The sequence below is a fragment of the Suncus etruscus genome, chromosome 5 (assembly GCF_024139225.1).
Source record: "Suncus etruscus isolate mSunEtr1 chromosome 5, mSunEtr1.pri.cur, whole genome shotgun sequence".
Lineage (NCBI taxonomy): Eukaryota > Metazoa > Chordata > Mammalia > Eulipotyphla > Soricidae > Suncus > Suncus etruscus.
Genome location: NC_064852.1, coordinates 69,378,301 through 69,394,524, shown reverse-complemented (window position 1 = coordinate 69,394,524; position 16,224 = coordinate 69,378,301).

Below are 16,224 nucleotides of genomic sequence, written 5' to 3'. Positions count from 1 at the left end.
CTCCTTCCCAACCCCTACCTGTATTCAATCCAGGCGTTTTACTTTTCTCACTTAAGATAGTCATGATAGTTGTAAGTGTACTTATTTCATAACTGTACTCACTACTCTTTGTGGTGAGTTTTATATTGTGAGCCAGTCCTTATGTATCCCATCTCTATTGTTCTGGGTATTATTACAATAATGTCCTTATTTTTTTTTAAAACCCATAGATGAGGGGCCAGATCAGTGGCACAATCAGTAGGGCGTCTGCCATGCATGTGCTAACCTAGGATGGACTGCAATTGATTCCCTGGAGTTCCATATGGTCATCCAAACCAGAAGCTATTTCTGAGCACAAAGCCAGGAGTAACCCCTGAGCATCACTGGGTGTGGCCCAACCCCTGCAAATAAAGTTAAAAAAAACATAGATGAAGACCCGCTAACTTATTTCACTTAGCATAATACATTCCATGTACATCCACGGAAAATTTCATGACTGCATCTCTCCTGATGGCTGCAAAATATTTCATTGTGTATATGTATCACAATTTCTTTAGCCATTCATCTGTTGAAGAACATATTGGTTGTTCACATAATCTGGGTATTATAATTAGAGCTGCAATGGATATTGGTGTGAGGAAGGGATTTTTGAATTGTATTTTGTTTTCCTAGGGTATATCCTTACGAGTGGTATAGCTGGATCATATGGGAGCTCAGTTTCCAGTATTTTGAGAAATCTTCAAATTATTTTCTATAAAGGATATTTTTTCTTATTAAGTTTTGTCAGTATCTTGTATATCTTGGATATTAGTTGCTTATCTAATGGGTATTGGGTGAATAGTTTCTTCCATTCTGTGGTGGCTTTTGTTTTCTAGTCACTATTTCCTTTGAGATGCAGAAGCTTATTAGCTTAAAATAGTGCCATCTGTTCACCTCTGCTTCCAAAAATCAATGGCCTTCTTATACACCAATAATGATAGAAAAATTGACATTAAAAATAATACCATTTATGTTAGTGTCACACAAACTCAAATACATTGGAGTCAACTTAACTAAAGATGAGAAGGATCTATACAAAAAAATCTACAGAATAAAAGAGGCTACAAGTAAATGGAGATACATACCCTGTTTAAGGATTGGGAGGATTAACATCATTAAAATGTCAACACTCCCCAAAGAGTTGTACAGATTTAATGCAGTCCCTCTAAAGGAAACCCATGACATTCTTCAACAAAGTGGATCAAACACTCCTAAAATTCATTTGGAACAATAATCATCCATGAATAGATAGTGCAACCTTTGGGAAAAGGAATATGGGAGGCATCACTTTCCCCAATTTTAAATTGTATTACAAAGGGATAGTTATTAAAACAGCATAGTATTGGAATGAAGAAAGATTCTCAGGTCTGTGGAAAAAACTTGAGTTCCCAGACATACAATCAATTAATCTTTGTTAAAAGGGCAATAAATGCAATATGGAGCAAGGAAAGCCTCTTCAACAAGTGGTGTTGGGAACACTGCTCAGTCATATGCAAAAATGCGAATTTAGATTTCCACCTAACACCATGCAAAAAGGTCAAATCCAAATATATTAAAGACCTTGATATACACCCGATACCATAAGGTATATAGAACAACACTTAGGTAAAACAGTCCATGACATTGAGTCTATAGGCATCTTAAAAGAGGAAACATCACCCTCTAAACAAGTACAAATTAGATTCTTGATGGTCAAACTGTGCTAAATATAAATGCTTAAGTATATGATGAGTAATGTTTTCAACCAAGCATACTTCAATAAAACTTCTATAAACATAGATCCAATTTTCTCCTTTCATACTTCGTCTTAAAAATAAATAGCTCAAATGTACTTATATTAAGTATACTAATTAAGTTTCCATTTAATTAATACTACATATGTGTATATATATTTTTTTTGTATGTGTGTGTGTTATGTTACACATCCTCTGTGAACATGGCTTACTCCTTGTTCTGTGCTTCAGATCACTTTTTGTGGTCCTCAAAATATCATATGCAATGATGGGATTTAACCAGATACATGCAAGACAAACTCTTTACCTGCTTTTCTGTGCCTTTTACCAAAATTAAAAAATTTTAACATACTTATATGATTGAATATTTTCAGTATATGATCTTAAAAATAACCTTCCCTAGAAAATATGTATGTATACAATTAATTTCAGTTTTTGTATTTCTACATAAAAAGGTCTAATATATAGTCTGGAGTTTTACTGTCTATGCTTCTCCATCAAAAGATAAACTTTTTCAAATATCAAGCTTTAGTGCTATCCTTGGTAATAAAAAGAAAGGGTATATGAAAATCAAGTTGGAGATCTTCAAGCTAAAAAGCACAAAGTACAAAGTACAGGGAAAAAAAGATACACAATAAAGTGAAGTAAAGGGGGAGTGACACTGGTCCACAATGATAATGCAGCATGTAGTATACTTGCCTCATATGCAACTGAGTTAGGGTTCAATACCTAGCATCCTTCATGGATATCCATGGTCAATAGGAGTGATTCTTGAGTACAGTGCCAGGAGTAAGTTTTGAACACTGCCAGATGTGACTCAAAACTGAAATAAAACAACAACAAAAAGGAAATAATGCTGCTGATGAATTTTTTCCATTTCTATGTCTTCTTCACATTTCCATTACAAAACTCAGTAACCTTGTAAAATTGTTTTAGTTCACTTTCTTTTCTTTTAAAAAATTTTATTTAATTAAAGATACTGTTTTAAAAATTTATTGGTGATTGAGTTTTAGTCTTATAATATTTCAATACCAATCCCACCACCAGTGTCAACTACCATCACCAGTGTTCTTATACTCCATCATCTCCCATATCCCCAGACCCCATGCCCTGCCTGACAGTTGAGAGGCACATTACAAAGTTGTAGTATAGATCTTAATATTTATAGACTATTTAAATAATAATATACTCTTCTATTTAATGTATAAGATTAGGACTTATGTTGGTGATATTTTCAATAAGCAGGAATGCCACAATTATTTTAGGCAGAGCAGGTTATAAAAATAAAAATGAATTTATCAAATATGAATTAGAGCTCTACATTACACGAGAATTTAAAGTATTTGTATACATATATATTTGGTTTTTGGGCCACACCCAATGATGCTCCTGCTTGGGGACCATATGGGACGCTGGTGGGGCGGGGAATCAAACCACAGTCCATCCTAGGCTATTGCAGGCAAGGCAGAGCCACCTTACTTCTTGCACCACAACTCCAGCCACTTTTTTATATTTTATTATATATTATTTTTTAATATTTTTATTATATATATATTTTTTGCTTTATGGGTCACACCTGATGATGCTCAGGGGTTATTCCTGTCTATGCACTCTGAAATCACTCCTGAGATGCTGGGTGATCAAACCATAGTCCATCCTAGATTAGCTAGTGCAAGACAAATGCCATACTCCTTGCGCCATCGCCCTAGCCCCTTGAAGTATATTTTGGACACGTGGATACTTCCCTTGGTTAAACATAAATTCATTATTTTTTGCCACTAAGTGGACTGAACAAGAACATGATAAGACTAAATTATAAGTCTGGTAAGTAACAGAAACAGAATAACTACTGTGATATCTGGGAAAAAATGAAAATAAAAAGGGAACAACATAGGACCAAGGACTATAGAACGTAAGAGTTGTTCTACACGAACAAACTAATCGGAGAAAAGGAAAAGGGTCATGGTAAGGGTTGTTGTCAGGACATTGGTTGAGGAAAGCAGTCACATTGGTGGTGGATGTAATATTGAAACAATGTATACATATGATTTAATATTAAATTAGCACGGCATTAACACTTAAAACAATTATTCATATATAGTCTACTCTATAAAAAAAAGAGCTGATTTGTAGAAAAACATGTCTAAGAGATTCTGAAAAAGAATCAATTATTGTTATTAAAACCTTCACAATTTATATGACCTTTGTATATGAAGTCTTCAGAAATAATACATTTATGTAAGCTAGTTTTGAGGTATTATGCCCAAATAAAGCAAAATAAATCATTTTTGTTAGCATTTAGTGAATAGTTTAGGTGTCTTTAGATTTAGAACATCATTTAGGTTAGATGTGAGCATTTATATGTCACACAGACTAGTGATCTTTCACAACTTCTTTCAGTCATCTGGACTGAAGTTGTCCCACATACAGATAGGAAAATTTAGTAGTACCTTAGAGAATTTTAGAATAATTGAGGTAAAAGCTGCAAATTATCCTTCTAATTTAAATATTTTTACAAATTGAAAAGAGGTGATTATTTATTTCCCCAAAGATAGAGATTCAATTTAATCATTATTCCTTAAAACTTTGTCTCAAGACACTTGCACCTTACTCTAATAACTTAAAGTTTTAGGTCATGTCTTATGTTCAGTAGAGTGATTCTTTTCCTTAATTTTTAACTAGCAATGCAATAATTTAAGTACGTTTTGTAATAAACCTCAACATAAACAATGATGATGCAAACTCAGTATTTGTAAACAAAATGATTGTGAAATATCGTTTTTTATCAATTTAATTTCACATTGTTAGTTGTACCCTATCATTTACTTCATTATATCCACTACTCACATCAAAATTGGGGCCTTACAGAATCCTGAAACCTAGTTAACACAAATCAGTATCTATGATTGATTTTATTTCAAATATCTGCATTATGCTATTTACTCACATATATTAATTTATTCTCTCCTTAATCAATTACGTCTGTTAATCATTTGCAGTTTACTTTGCTTAAAATCTGGAAGCAAATTAAAATAAAAGAACACTTAAATCCTTTACCATCGCAAAGCTGTACTTTTGATTGCTTTGTTATCTTTGCTAGCAAGAAGACTATGAGTAAATTGCATGAGGGCAGAAGGCTTGGTGAATCAATATGCTTTGTTATCATTTATCCCCAGCTGCAGTACTGCTGTTGCCCTAGCTGCCAAGCACTATAACCTCGTGAGAGACAACTAGAGAGGTTAATTAGTTTACAGCTGGCCATAATTAGGATCAGACAACAGCAAGAAGAAAATTCTTAAAAGTCCAAACAGAATGAATATGCAGAGGTGAAGCTGTCAGCCGAAGAAAACTGCTGTGTCAACTAGAAAACAGATATTTTGAAATACAAAAGTTTTCATAGGAATTCAAAGTGAAAGTGAGATGAGAAAGAATAATACAATAGAGTAAAAATTGTGATTCTCAAGCCATAATATAAAGAAAACATTCTGGTCCTCAGTTTTTTATAGATGTCCTGTGAATGAGAATTCTTAAAAGTAGAATGGGAAGGTTGTTCTGCACATTGTACAAAGCTTCAAATTCTTGTCTTTCTAATGTATAAAAATTATCTCTAAGAGTGTTTCAGTGATAATTATTAGCTTTGTTCAGTTTATTATAGCAAAAATTGGAGCAAATATGGAGCCTTTTTTCATTTAGCCTTTCCTAGTTCTTAATATTGCATTTACTATCAACCAGGAAAAATATATTTTATTAACACCTCTAGGTTAATGAAGAGTGGACAATTGCAAAAATACAGCTTCTGTAAGGCCCATCCTCATGTGAGTGAACATAAATTCAAGCATACATAATTTGAATACAAAATCTATACCTAATCCACCTTATATACTTAGACTAAACTCCATTTGACTCTTGATTTCTGACATTTTAAAACATGATACAAATGAATAAGGGTAACAAGTGATACATAATCATAATAATTTTCAGGAGTTATTTTAATCCATAGGAAAATTAGTTTGTAAACATAAATAAAATTGTGATGGGGCCAGGAAGTTGTATAGTACGTAAATAATTCATCTTGCATTCACGTAGTTATACTTCAAACCCAACATTGCATATTATTCCTAGTTAACTCCAGGAATGATCCCTGAGCATAAAGGAGTAGACCCTGAGGGCAGTCATGTGTGCACAACTCTGACCCTCTTACCCCAAAATAATAAAAAATATAATTCAGTTCTTGAAATTTTCTTGAAATGTCTATCAAACTACTTTTATCAAGGGAAATGCCTGTTTTCAGTACTATCTCTCTGCCCCAATTTTAAGTTTGGTTGTGGAAATTTGGATCTCATCCTTTCAGTTTTGATTGTTCTGTGGTTCAGATGTATAGCTATATTACACCTTTATACTGCCAATATGTTAAAGCACTAAGTTTCCTCTTGTCTACCACCTCTCAATTCCTTTCTCCATTTGGTTTTGTTTCTTCCATATCCTCAACTCCAGAATATTGGGAACATAGTAATCTAGGTATCTCTTCATTGATACCTTGTATTCCCTTATATTTATCCTATGAAATTTATTCTTTTTTCCTGGATTTTATTTTGATACAAAAATGAAGCTTATATAGAGATAGCTTATGATGGCTGCTGCAAGCAGAGCAGGGAGCCCCATATTATTTTGAGGAAATTTGAGATCACAAATGCAAGGTGAGAGTGTGGGAACAAACAAACAAAAACACAATCATTCAAATAAGTCTAACTTAACAAGAATGATTTTTATTGCACTAGGATTGTAACATTTAGACACTAACAAGTAAAACTGGACAGAAAATTCTGAATACAGCATTGGAAATAAAGGTAATTGTGAACTTAAAACCAAAAGAAACTTTAGAATCAGACAAACAGGGAAATTGAAATAAATATGCTGCAACATTCAAAATTTTATTTATTTTTGTATTTACAAAATACATCATAACTAAAAGCGATTGATCACTGTAGTACCTGGGAGTTAAAAACAAGTCATCTCTTGGGGCCGGAGAGATAGCATGGAGGTAGAGCATTTGCCTTGCATGCAGGTCAGCGGTTCCAATCCCGGCATCCCATATGGTCCCCCGAGCCTGCCAGGAGCAATTTCTGAGCCTAGAGCCAGGAGTAACCCCTGAGTGCTGCTGGGTGTGACCTGAAAACCAAAAAGAAAAAAAAAAAGTAATCTCAAAAGTGTTGTATTAAAGCAATCGATGAGAGCATATCAGAAAATTTTAAAATAATCTTGCCTGTGTTTACAATACTAATTAATTATACAAATACATCAATATGACCTACAAAATGATTAGACATGATGAAATGTTTTCACAAGACAACTAATGTTTGATGTTTATCTATCTATCTGTTTGTCTATCTATCTATGCCAGGGGTCTCAAACTCGCGGCCTCCTGGCTGTTGGCGGCCCTCCATACAACATTTTGTGGCCCTCGGCCAATCTTCAAATATCGCAGTATTCAGGATTATTCGCTTACTGAAAAATCGCAATAAAAATCGCATTAATAAGAAAAAAATTGCATTAAACATTCGCATATCCCGTGCAGTTCCGTTCAGGGTATGCAAATGTTTAATGCGAGTTTTTGCGATTTTTTTCCTTACTAATGCGATTTTTTATTGAGAATATTCGGTAAGCAAAATCCCTTATGCAGCCATGCCTCACCCCGACTTTGCCTCCTGCAGCCCCCAGGTACATTGAGTTTGAGACCCCTGATTATACCAAATATTACTATCACTTTAGTGTTTACTTATTCTTAGAAATTACATGAAAATTATGTTCAAGTAATTATCTTTCATTTAGACTGTACATTTTGTACAGTAATTTCATCATAAGTTTCAATGGATGCACATGATGCTTTGTATAAGGCAGGTTAATGTAAAGTAAGATAGGACATATCTCATCCTTGGAGTAAGAGATATCTCTTTTAATAATAAAATAGGAAAGAGAGTAATTATCATAAAATTGCTTACTATAATTAGTCATAGTTCTTTGATTATAAGTTTACATGGACAACTGAACCAAACATATATACTATATTTTTTACTCCCAGCAAAAATATACAAAATTTTTTAAGTTCAATCTTTATTCATAATAAATCATCTATATGTCATGAAAAAATTATATAATTTAAGATTTTAAGTAATTTTACTATTAAGTATATCAAATACTTTTAAATGAAGGTAGTATAAAATTAACATCAATAGGAAGAAAACATAAATTATATATATGGCTATTATATAGAAAATTATCAAGCAATCAGTGAGTTAAGAAGAAATACAAAGTTAAAAAATGTAATGATGCAAAAATCCAAACATAGGATAAACATTTATGGGACAGAGTTTGGGAATTTCTACATACTAGTATTATGACAGTTGCCTATGTTAAGGGACAATAATTACCTCAAATAATCTAACTACAATTCAAATAAACTAGAAAAGAATAATAAGTAAAGCCAAGCAGTCTAAAGAAAAAATAGTAAAGACCATAGCAGCAATAAAATAGAAATAAAAAAAAAAACCTTACAATATATGAGGTGCCAATTTGAGTAAAAATGTTTTGAGAGATGGACTTATTAAAGCAGCGAGAGAAGAAAAACCTTCAATATAAAGATAAAATATAAGAATCAAACCATATCTCCCATTTGAAACAATCTTGGCAATAAAAAAGTGAAATAATATATTAAATGAAATGAATAAAAAGAATATTTCTACTGAATGAAACTTCAACCTAGAGACAACTACACAGAAAACCTCTCCTTTATATGGAAGGAGAGATTAAAAACCTTCTCAGACCAAAAAAAAAAAAAAACATACTCATAACATTCATGAGAACCAATAATATAAACCAATAATATAAACCAATAATATAAACTCAAAAATACTCAAAAAATATATACTCAAAAATATAATACTCAAAAATCAATAATATAAGCCAAATACCAAATTGTAACAGCAACAACCCTATATAATATAACCTCTCACAGACCTAACTGTCAATAGTTTTCTTAAATATCAATGAACTAAATTCTCTCAACAAAAGGCACAGAGTAGAGGGTTGAATCAAGAAACGGAACCAAGTCATCTGCTGCCTGCAGAAAACACTCTTAAAAGTTTAGGATTGATACTGGTTCAGAGTAAAAGGATAGAAAACAAGTATACGAGTTGCTGTGGAAAGAAAAAAAAAAACAACAGCCTTGGACAGCCATATTTATATCAGACCAAATTGAATTCAACTTCAAGTAAGTACTTCAAAAAAAAAGAATGAACATTATTTATAGATCGAGTAACAATAGGAGGCCAAGAAGTACTAACTGTGATCAAAATTTTAATCAAACTTTTATACACTAAATCTAGAGTCAGTGAAGTATATAAGACTTTTTGCTCACAAACCTAGAGAAATATGGAAGAAACATGATAGTAATGGGGGATTTCAAAATGTCACTATTGCCACTGGACATATCCACTAAGTAGAACACTAAAAAAGACATTAAAGCACTAAATGAGAAACTAAAAGAGCTGTAATTAATCATCTATACAGTGCCTTTAATTATCAAAAAGCTGAATACACATTATTTTCAAGTGAACATGGATTCTTCTCTAGAATAGAAAATATTTTGAGACACAAGTCTAACTCTAACTTACTCTAACTTACATATAACCACAAATATAAAAAATTACACTTAACACTTTATTATATCACAATGCCACAGAGATCAAAATGAATTATAAAAAGATGTGTAAAAAAAACTAAAACCTGAGACAAAAAAAATGTTCTGCTTAACAATAGCTTGATCAAAGAAGAAATAAAAGAAAAAATAAAGAGAATCTTTGAGAATATCATAATGAAGAAATAAATTACCAAATATGGGACAAAGTAAAAGCAGTAATTAGGGGGAAAGTCATAGCTATATAGGCATAGATAGGCATATAGAGAAGGAAGGCATATAGTAGGAAAGAAGAGAAATACAGGGGGCCAGAGAGATGGCAGGGAGGTAAGGCATTTGCCTTGCATGCAGAAGGACAGTGGTTCGAATCCCGGCATCCCATATGGTCCTCTGAGCCTGCCAGGAGTGATTTCTGAATGTACAGCCAGGAGTAACCCCTGAGAGCTGCCGGTGTGACCCCCCACACACAAAAAATAAGAAAAAGACAAAATCAACAACTTATAGGCACAACGTGAATATCTTAATAACCAACAACAAGGGAACCCAAACAGAAGCAGAAAAAAGAAATAATAAATATCAGAGCATAAATCAATAATATCTAAACAAAGATAATAATAGAAAAATGATTAAATAATAAGCTTTTTATTTAAAGAATAAAAAAGAAAACCATTGGCAGGATATAATGATATAAAGGAGAAAATGCCCAAATAGATCAGAATGAAAGGGGAAGTATTACAACAGAATCACAACAAATTGAAGATATCATGAAAACTTATTATCAATAGCTATACTTTGTTAAGCTAGAGACCTAGAAGAAATGGACAGATTTTTATAAAAACTGTAATATAGCAAAATCTGAAAAAGGAGAAAGTAGAAAGCTTAAAGAGCAAATCCAAGTAAGAAAATTTAAATAGTAATTAAGAAACTCCCCTACAATAAAAGTCCAGGATTAGACAGGTTTATGGGTGAGGTTATCAGACATTCAGAGAAGAGTTGCTACAGTTGATCCATATACTCTTCCAAAATATCAGAGACAAAAATCCTACTAGTACCTTTTATGAATCTCACCATCATGCTCATTCTCAAAGATGACAGATATACTACCAAAAAAGAAAACTACAGACCAATATCACTGATGAATTTCGATGCAAAGATCCTTTTAATAAATGATCCGGCTTGAACACCAAACCCAAATTCAAAGACAACAGATTCAATACCCATTCTACAATAAGCTGTACAAGTGGGGACCAGTTACACTAGCATCCTGGGGGGTGGGGTAAAGGAGGGAGAAGTGAGATGCATGCTGGGAAAAGGAGTGGAGGGAGGACAACAAAGGTGGTGGGAATTCCCCTTATTCATTATCACTATGTACCTTAAATATTACTGTAAAATATTTGTGACAATAAAAATTAAAAAAATACTTGAGGAAAAAAAACATAGCTAACCAACTCCAACAAAGCACCTAAAAGATTATACATAATTACCAGTGGACCCCAGAGAGGCAAGAATAGTTTAAAATACAAAAACCAATCAACATAATACACCATATTCGTTAAAGAAAAGATATAAACACATGATCATTTCAATCAATGCAAAGAAAGCATTTTACAAAATCCAAAATCCTTTCATGATTAAAAACCTGAATAATATAGGTGTGGAAGGAACCTTGCTCAAGATTGTAACAGGAGGAGCTGGAGTGATAGCACAGCTGGTAGGGCATTTTCCTTGCACATGGTTGACCCAGGTTGATCCCCAGAATCTTATATAGTCACCCAAGTCTGCCAAGAATTGTTTTTGAATCAAAGTATCTCTATTTGTAGATGCCATGATGATATACAGTGGAGACCCTAAACAGTCCAAAGAAACACTGCTAGTAATAATAAAGCAATGCAGCAAAGTAGTTGGCTAGTAATTCAATACACAAAAACCAGTACAACATTTATATAAACAACTATTCAGGGGAGAAAGAGATGAGAGTCTATCCCATTTAAAATAGTGTCCAAAATTATCAAGTTATCTATCAATCAATCTAACAGAGAGGTGAGAGACATCTACATAAAAACGTCCAAACACTTCAGAAAGAAATTAAAGAACACCTAAGAAAATGTAATAACATTTAATGCCCGTGTGTTGGAAAAATCAATATAATAAAATGATCATCTTAACTACTATATGGATTCAATGTAATCCATATTCAAATTCAGACAACATTTTTCAAAGACTTAGAACAATTAGTTATAAAGTTCATGTGAAATCATAAAAGACCTAGAATAGCCAAATTAATACTGAAAAACAAGAAACTGGGAGGCATCTATCTCAGTACCTAATTTGATGCTCTAATACAAAGCCAAAACAGCATGGTTTGGAACAAAGACTTTCAGACCAATGGATCAGAATAGAATATCCAGTGACAAATCTCCAAGTATATGGGCAAGTAATCTTTGACAAAGGAGCCAAGAACGTGAAAAAGAACAAAGGCAGTCTCTTCAAGTAATGGCATTCAAACAATTGGATAACCACTTGTAATAAATTAAAGATTGATCTATATCTCAGACCTTAGAAAAAGAAAATTTAAAGTATATTATAGACCTTAAGATTAGACCCAAATCTATAAAATTTATTGAGAAAATTATAGGCAGACCACTCCAAGACTTAGACTTAATGAAATCTTTAAAGTTAGGATGCCAAAGGCAATAGCTATAGCATGAAATCTGAATAAATGGGACTACATCAAACAAAAATAGTTCTGTGTGGAAAAAGATACATAGGATATAATAGAAGACATCTAACTGAATATCTTAGAAATGATCATGTTCATGATGAAATTATATATTAATATGTGTAAATATCATATATATTACATATGTTATTTATATATGTATTACATATTTATAATGGATTATTTATATTATATATTTATTTGTGAATATAGTATAAATAATATAATGTTTTTTTATATTGTATATAATTGACATTTTTATTTTTGATAATTGAAGTCTTCCACATGGATCTTTGATGTCAATGAGATCAATAAGATATGTCAGGTAGAGGAGAACAATTACTTATATGTACAATCTCACATGTAGAATCTAAAAATGTAAAAGAGAAAAATAAGTAGAATTATTAGTCTGTATTTATAATAGATGGGGCAAATAAGGTGATGGGAAAATAATAATTAGCAAAGTGGATTTATTCTAGAGATTAGTATGTAAAATAATAACACTGTACCATATTATTGAAAGTAAGAGAACTTAAAATTATTACAAGGGAAATATAAAATATATATGTGATAAAACCCAACATTTTTCCATGATGCATAATTAATTGAAAATATACAAATAAAGCTTTGACTATCTTTTTTTTTTGATATTTTTTTTATTTAAACACCTTGATTACATACATGATTGTGTTTGGGTTTCAGTCATAAAAGGAACACCACCCATCACCAGTGCAACATTCCCATCACCCAAGTCCCAAATCTCCCTCCTCCCCACCCAACCCCCGCCTGTAACCTAAACAGGCTCTACATTTCCCTCATACATTCTCAATATTAGGACAGTTCAAAATGTAGTTATTTCTCTAACTAAACTCATCACTCTTTGTGGTGAGCTTCCTGAGGTGAGCTGGAACTTCCAGCTCTTTTCTCTTTTGTGTCTGAAATTTATTATTGCAAGAATGTCTTTCATTTTTCTTAAAACCCATAGATGAGTGAGACCATTCTGCGTTTTTCTCTCTCTCTCTCTGACTTATTTCACTCAGCATAATAGATTCTGTGTACATCCATGTATAGGAAAATTTCATGACTTCATCCCTCCTGACAGCTGCATAATATTCCATTGTGTATATGTACCACAGTTTCTTTAGCCATTCGTCTGTTGAAGGGCATCTTGGTTGTTTCCAGAGTCTTGCTATGGTAAATAGTGCTGCAATGAATATAGGTGTAAGGAAGGGATTTTTGTATTGTATTTTTGTGTTCTTAGTGTATATTCCTAGGAGTGGTATAGCTGGATCGTATGGGAGCTCGATTTCCAGTTTTTGGAGGAATCTCCATATTGCTTTTCATAAAGGTTGAACTAGATGGCATTCCCACCAGCAGTGGATAAGGGTTCCTTTCTCTCCACATCCCCGCCAGCACTGCTTGTTCTCATTCTTTGTGATGTGTGCCATTCTCTGTGGTGTGAGGTGGTATCTCATTGTTGTTCTGATTTGCATCTCTCTGATGATTAGTGATGTGGAGCATTTCTTCATGTCTCTTTTGGCCATTTGTATTTCTTCTTTGTCAAAGTGTCTGTTCATTTCTTCTCCCCATTTTTTGATGGGATTAGATGTTTTTTTCTTGTAAATTTCTGTCAGTGCCTTGTATATTTTGGAGATTAGCCCTTTGTCTGATGGGTATTGGGTGAATAGATTCTCCCACTCAGTGGGTGGCTCTTGTATCCTGGGCAATATTTCCTTTGAGGTGCAGAAGCTTCTGAACTTAATATATTCCCATCTGTTAATCTCTGTTTTCACTTGCTTGGAGAGTGCAGTTTCCTCCTTGAAGATGCCTAAGTCTCAATGTCCTGGAGAGTTTTGCCTATGTGTTGTTCTATATATCTTATGGATTGGGGTCGGATATCGAGGTCTTTAATCCATTTGGATTTTACCTTCGTACATGATGTTAGCTGGGGGTCTAAGTTCAATTTTTTGCAAGTGGCTAGCCAGTTGTGCCAACACCACTTGTTGAAGAGGCTTTCCTTGCTCCATTTAGGATTTCCTGCTCCTTTATCAAAAATTAGGTGATTGTATGTCTGGGGAACATTTTCTGAGTATTCAAGCCTATTCCACTGATCTGAGGGTCTGTCCTTATTCCAATACCATGCTGTTTTGATAACTATTGCTTTGTAGTAAAGTTTAAAGTAGGGGAAAGTAATTCCTCCCATATTCTTTTTCCCAATGATTGCTTTAGCTATTCTAGGGTGTTTATTGTTCCAAACAAATTTCAAAAGTGCCTGATCTAACTCTTTGAAGAATGTCATAGGTATCTTTAGAGGGATAGCGTTGAATCTGTATAACGCCTTGGGGAGTATTGCCATTTTGATGATGTTAATCCTGCCAATCCATGAGCAGGGATGTGTTTCCATTTCTGCGTGTCCTCTCTTATTTCTTGGAGCAGAGTTTTATAGTTTTCTTTGTATAGGTCTTTCACATTTTTAGTCAAGTTGATTCCAAGATATTTGAGTTTGTGAGGCACTATTGTGAATGGGGTTGTTTTCTTAATGTCCATTTCTTCCTTATTACTATTGGTGTATAGAAAGGCCATTGATTTTTGTGTGTTAATTTTGTAGCCTGCCACCTTGCTATATGAGTCTATTGTTTCTAGAAGCTTTTTGGTAGAGTCTTTAGGGTTTTCTAAGTAGAGCATCATGTCATCTGCAAACAGTGAGAGCTTGACTTCTTCCTTTCCTATCTGGATTCCCTTGATATCTTTTTCTTGCCTAATCGCTAAAGCAAGTACTTCCAGTGCTATGTTGAATAGGAGTGGTGAGAGAGGACAGCCTTGTCTTGTGCCAGAATTTAGAGGGAAGGCTTTTAGTTTTTCTCCATTGAGGATAATATTTGCCACTGGCTTGTGGTAGATGGCCTTAACTATATTGAGAAAGGTTCCTTCCATTCCCATCTTGCTGAGAGTTTTGATCAAGAATGGGTGTTGGACCTTGTCAAATGCTTTCTCTGCATCTATTGATATAATCATGTGGTTTTTATTTTTCTTGTTGTTGATGTTGTGTATTATGTTGATAGACTTACGGATGTTAAACCATCCTTGCATTCCTGGGATGAAACCTACTTGATCGTAGTGGATGATCTTCTTAATGAGGTATTGAATCCTATTTGCCAGGATTTTGTTGAGGATCTTTGCATCTGCATTCATCAGCGATATTGGTCTGTAATTTTCTTTTTTCGTAGCATCTCTGTCTGGTTTAGGTATCAAGGTGATGTTGGCTTCATAAAAGCTATTTGGAAGTGTTTCCACTTGTTCAATTTCATGAAAGAGTCTTGCCAGGATTGGTAGTTTGATAGAATTCATTAGTGAATCCATCTGGGCCTGGGCTTTTGTTTTTGGGCAGACTTTTGATTACCATTTTTATTTCATCAATGGTGATGGGGGTGTTTAGATATGCTACATCCTCTTCTTTCAACCGTGGAAGATTATAAGAGTCCAAGAATTTATCCATTTCTTCCAGGTTCTCATTTTTAGTGGCATAGAGTTTATCAAAGTAGTTTCTGATTACCCTTTGAATCTCTGTCATATCAGTAGTGATCTCTCCTTTTTCATTCCTAATATGAGTTATCAAGTTTCTTTCTCTCTCTTTCTTTGTTAGGTTTGCCAGTGGTCTATCAATCTTGTTTATTTTTTCGAACAACCAACTTCTGCTTTCGTTGATCTTTCGGATTGTTTTTTGGGTTTCCACTTCGTTGATTTCTGCTCTCAGCTTTGTTATTTCCTTCTGTCTTCCTATTTTTGGGTCCTTTTGTTGAGTACTTTCTAGTTCTATTAGCTGTGTCATTAAGCTACTCAGGTAAGCTCCTTCTTCCTTCCTGATGTGTGCTTGCAAAGCTATAAATTTTCCTCTCAGTACTGCTTTTGCTGTGTCCCATAAGTTCTGATAGTTTGTGTCTTTATTGTCATTTGTTTCCAGGAACCTTTTGATTTCCTTCTTGATTTCATCTCGGACCCACTGGTTATTTAGTATGAGGCTGTTTAACTTCCAGGTGTTGAAGTTTTTCTTCTGAGTCCCT